Source organism: Scyliorhinus torazame, chromosome 11 (genome assembly GCF_047496885.1).
Source record: "Scyliorhinus torazame isolate Kashiwa2021f chromosome 11, sScyTor2.1, whole genome shotgun sequence".
Lineage (NCBI taxonomy): Eukaryota > Metazoa > Chordata > Chondrichthyes > Carcharhiniformes > Scyliorhinidae > Scyliorhinus > Scyliorhinus torazame.
Genome location: NC_092717.1, coordinates 10,097,732 through 10,103,422, shown reverse-complemented (window position 1 = coordinate 10,103,422; position 5,691 = coordinate 10,097,732).

Here is a 5,691-nt window from a genome sequence, read left to right as displayed (position 1 = left end):
TCCTTGCAGCCCTGCATGTTTATTTCTTTCAGGTGTCCATCTAATTTATTTTTGAAATTATTGATCATTTCTGCTTCTTCCTGCCTTGTGGGCAATGGGTTCCAGGTCATTTTATCACTCGCTGCCTTTCCCGCCCTGTATCTCTTGCCCAAACTGTAAACCTCTGTTCCCTCGACCTGAGACCATCTGGTATTGGGGGCAGCTTGTCTTTCCCGATCTTGCCTTCAGGGCGAGGGTGGCACGATAGCACAGTGGTTAGCACTGCTGTCTCACAGCGCCTGGGGTCCCAGGTTCAATTCCGGCCTCGGGTGACTGTCTGTGGGGAGTTTGCACGTTCTCCCCGTGTCTGCGTGGGTTTCCTCCGGGTGCTCCGGTTTCCTCCCACACTCAAAGATGTGCAGGTTAGGTTGATTGGCCGTGCTAAGTTGCCCCTTAATGTCCCAAAAGGTTAGGTGGGGTTACGGGAATAGGGTGGAGGCGTGGGCTTAAGTAGGGTGCCCTTTCCAAGGGCCGGCACAGACTCGATGGGCCGAATGGCCTCCTTCTGCACTGTAAATTCAATGATTCTGTGATTTCATTTCACAACTGGCGGGATATTTATAACCATCAGATCAAGCCAGGTTTTATGGCAGCTGATCAGTTTGATGACATCTCTCAGTTTGCAAACCAAATTATTTTTAGCATGACACAACAGCATCATGTGAGAAGAGGATAGAGGCTCATGCGCATGTCATTGGGTCACAAGGCAGAGAAGGGGGCCATTCGGCCCATCGTGTCTATGCTAACTCTTTGAAAGAGCTATCCAATTATGGAATTTTGGAAAGACTTTGCAAAGGCTATGTCCAAGGTCTTGGACACTCGGGTAAAACCGAGCTGGGGGATAGCGATATTTGGGGTATCGGATTATCCGGGAGTGCAGGAGTTGAAAGAGGCCGGAGTTCTGGCCTTTGCCTCCTTGGTAGCCCGGAGAAGGCTCTTGTTAATGTGGAGGGATGCGAAGCCCCCAAGCGTAGAGGCTTGGGTCAGTGACATGGTGGGATTTCTCAGGTTGGAGAAGATGAAGTTTGCCTTGCGAGGGTCCTTGCAGGGGTTCTCCAGGCGGTGGCAACCGTTCCTTGACTTTCTCACAGAACGTTAGATGGAGGTCAGCAGCAGCAGCAATCCGGGGAGGGGGGGGGTTGATTTCATTTTATTTGTAAGGGGCAAATGCCCCACCTTGTTTTGTTTTGTTTGTTAAATTGTTAATTTGTTAGAGGGTTAAGTTGTTTTTGTTGGCATATTGTTTTGTTCTCTTTGCATTATATTTTCTTTTGTAGTGGTTTGTAAAAATTATTGAAAATTTTGAATAAAAACATTTGGAAAAAAAAGAAAGAGCTATCCAATTATTCACTCTGGGGATTTGATTGGGTGGATATGGGGGATGTTTCCTCTTGTGGGGGGGGGACTAAAACTAAAGGAACACTGGGCAGGATTCTCTGATCCCGCGCCGGGACGGAGAATTTCCGGGGGGGGGGGGGGCGAGTCCCGCGACGCCGCTCCGACGCTGGGCCGCCGATTCTCTGGCGACCGGAGACTTGGTGCCAACAGCGCTGCGCAGTCACCGCAGTGCCGGTCCCCCCCGGCGATTCGCCGCGCTCGACGGGCCGAATGCCCGTCGAGTTCAGCCGAGTCCCGCCGGCGTCGTTCGCGTGTGGTCCTACCTGGCGGGAACTCGGCGTTCTGGCTACGGGGACCGTCCTGGTGTGCGGGAGGGGGGATCTGGCTCCGGGGGGGGGGGGGGGGGGGCCTCCATGGTGGCCAGCCCGCAATCGGGGTCTACTGATCGGCGGGCGGGCTAATCCCGGGGCGGGCCTATGTTCCTCCGCGCCGGGCCCCTGTAGGGCTCCGCCATGTTCCCCAGGGACCGGCACGGAGAAGGCAAGCCACGCGCATGCGCAGATCCGCGCCGGCCGTGCTGGCACCTGTATCGGCAGCTGGAGCTGCGTGAAGCGCTCCAGTGCCGTACTGGCCCCCTGTGCGGCACTGGATCGCTGCTCCTCGGGGCCAGGTGACGCCGTCGTAAAACGCTCTGGTGTTTACAACGGCGTCAACACTTAGCCCCATTATTGGTGAATCCCGCCCACTATTCACGACGCCCTATGCTGCTCTTGCTCATGTATTTGCTTTGTTTGGCCCCTTGTTCCGCACTGTAACCAATCACTGTTTGTCGATGTACCATTTGTCAATGTTCTCTGATGATTATTCTTTTGCCTACTACGTACGTACTGTGTAGGTTCCCTCGGCCGCAGAAAAATACTTTTCACTGTACTTCGGTACATGTGACAATAAATCAAATCAAATCATTCTTTAAGACAGAGATTAAGACATTTTATTTCCCCCAAAGTATCGCTGGTGGGTGCAATTCTCTTCCCTAGAAAGTGGAGAAGCTGGGTCTTTGGATTTATTTAAGGCAGTGTTAGACAGATTTGTGATAGGCAAAGGAGTCGGCTATGGGGTGGGGGGTCTTGGTGGGGGGGTGGGGGGGGGGGGGGGGAGCAGACAGGAAAATGGAACTGTGCCCACAACCAGAAAGGTGGTGATCTTATTGAATGGGGGAGCATGCTTGAGGGGCCGAATGACCTCCTCCTGCTTCTATGTTCCTGTGTTCCTATTTCCCAGGGTCTATAAGAGATTTCCATGTAAAGAATAAACCAGACAAGGTGGACTCCGGATTCCTATTGGAAATGTTACAGCCCTCAGGGCTCAACATGAAATTCAGCAACATTAGACTTGACCTTTCTCCTTCACCTTGACACCTTTTTATAATATCCTATACATTTTTGTCTCAATGTAAAAATGCACTTTCCAGCCAATGAACAACCATTGAAGTGTAGTCACTGTTATAAATAGAAATGCGGCAGCCAATTTGTGCACAGCAAGCTCCCGCAAAGAGCAGTGTGATCATGACCAGATAATTTGTGATATCGATTGATAGATAAGAATTGGCTAAGATATCAGGGCAAATTCCTCTTCCTATCTTTGAAATATTGCCGCGGGATCTTTGAGAGGGTTGATAGAGCCTGGGCTTGATCATCATCGTCCGTGAGGTGGCAGCACGATAGCATAGTGGTTAGCACAATGGCTTCACAGCGCCAGGGTCCCAGGTTCGATTCCCGGCTTGGGTCACTGTCTCCCCGTGTCTGCGTGGGTTTCCTCCGGGTGCTCAGGTTCCCTCCCACAAGTCCAAAGGTGTGCAGGTTAGTGGATTGGCCATGATAAATTGCCCTTAGTGTCCAAAAAAGGTAAGCTAAGGTGGGGTTATGGGGATAGGGTGGAGGTGTGGGCTTAGGTAGGGTGCTCTTTCCAAGGGCCAGTGCAGACCCGATGGGCCGAATGGCCTCCTTCTGCACAGTAAATTCTGTGATTCTGTTCCCAACTTAGGGGAATTGAAGTCCTTTAAACTAATTGGTTCCTAATTAACTCATTGATTGCTCTGTTAAACTTACATGCAGGAGCTGGCCTTCTGCCCTGAGACGATGAACGGGCATCGCCTTCCTCCGGACTGAGGCCCAGTTCTTGCAGGACCTGTAATAGGTGGTCCACCATCCCCCTGCATTCTTCTCCGCCGATATCTGCAGGTGGGATGTCCAAAGTGGGAAGACCCTTTGCCGATAGTGTCTCCTACAAGGCTCCACCAAATGTGGTCCAGCTCCCAGGGCAGCTATGGGCCAAGAGTCCCCCTCCTCCACGGGGTGCTGGTCCTAGCCGTGTGCAGTGGTACTTTGTGTCTCTGCTGTTGCTTGATCGCTAATATACAAAAGCCAACTCAACAGGTTCCATGATTCTCCAGAATCACACATTGAAAAGAAGAGAATAGCAAAGTGAGTATTGAGGATTCCTGACAGAGCCCTGACCCTCAGCCCCCCCCCCCCCCCCCCCCACCTCTGGGACGTCCACCCATGTGCTTCCCTCTTGATGTCTCTCCACCAAGTCTCACACCCTCCTCTCTCACACTATAGCCTCTTTCCCACAGTTGTCCCTCTCAACTCCACCTGGATGAAGTGCGTGGACCCTCGAGAGTCTCATTGGCACCTTATCCCCCCAACTTTCCCCCACCCTCCCTCCAACCCTAGCGTTAGGTGAACGAGCAGTTGAGTGGATGCATGGGACCAGCATTGGCATCCTCACGGGGGATCTCAATGACGAGCTCCCCATCATGATCTTGAACTGGGTGAGTGATGATAGCCATCACCATCATGCTTTGCATAGGGGTACACATCAGTGTTGATGCTTGTATGGGCATTTTAATTCAATGCTTGGGGACAACACTTCCAAAGGGTTAAGAACTTGGAACCACTCAGTGGCACGGATGTTTACCTTTGCAGATTCCATTGGCACAATTTACTAGTCAAGGAAAAGTGAGGCCGTATTTCAGAAAAATGAATGCCTCGTGTGGCAGTTGAGGAACAGCTGATTCGAGTGAAGCCTGCAATTAGCATGGCAGGCAGATCCCCTAGAGGGCACCCTCATTCTCCCAGGTCATAGGGCTGCAGAGTTGACAAGCCTTTCGTCAACCACAGCCGTCCAACCCAACACCAATTCCTGACAGTCGAACTTCCCTGACAAATGGATTTGAACTTCCCTGCAGCTTAACCCCTTTGTCTTCACACTGCTGCCTGAATGTGGGGTTCAGCTCACACTGCAGTCACCCCCCTACCCCGTGAGAGGGTCTTCATGCCTCATTTTTAAATCTCTCCCTGCACTGAGGAGTTTTGGCGAGCGGGACTCCTCAGTGCAGGAAACGGGATTAAGTGGGGCCTTGGCCACGTGTTCCCTGCTGAGGCCCCACTGGCGAGCAACACAAATGGCCAATAGCCTTGGCAGGACCGGAGTCAACAGAATGTGGAACTTGCTACGACAGGGAGAGATTGAGCCAAATAACATGGGCACATTTAATAGAAAGCTGGAAAATCACATCCAGGAGAAAAGAATAAAAGGATATGCTGATCGGACCAGTTTTAATCTTTATTAATGTCACAAGTAGGCTTACATTAACACTGCAATGAAGTTACTGTGAAAATCCCCTAGTCGCCACACCCCGGCGCCTGTTCGGGTACACAGAGGGAGAATTCAGAATGTCCAATTCACCTAACAAGCACGTCTTTCAAAGATCGGCACAGTGGCGCAGTGGTTAGCACTGGGACTACGGAGCTGAGGACCCGGGTTCGAATCCCGACCCTGGGTCACTGTCTGTGTGGAGTTTGCACATTCTCCCCCGTGTCTGCGTGGGTTTCACCCCCACAGCCCAAAGATGTGCTGGTTAGGTGGATTGGCCACACTAAATTGCCCCTTAATTGGGAAAAAAATAAAATAATTGGGTACTCTAAATTTGTTTTAAAAAAGCACGTTTTTCAGGACTTGTGGGAGGAAACCGGAGCCCGCGGAGGAAACCCACGCAGACACGGGGCGAACATTCTGACTTCGCACAGACAGTGACCCAAGCCGGGAATTGAACCTGGGACCCTGGCGCTGTGAAGCAACAGTGCTAACCACTGTGCTACCATGCCGCCCTCTGAAACAATGTGCAAGGAAACCCGTGTAGAGCAGAATGACCAGCAAAGACCATGTGGGCCCAATGGCTGTGCATTCTGTTACTCCAGTTCACAATGCGACGCACAGATTTATCTGGATGGAGTTGCAGAGTTTAGTACG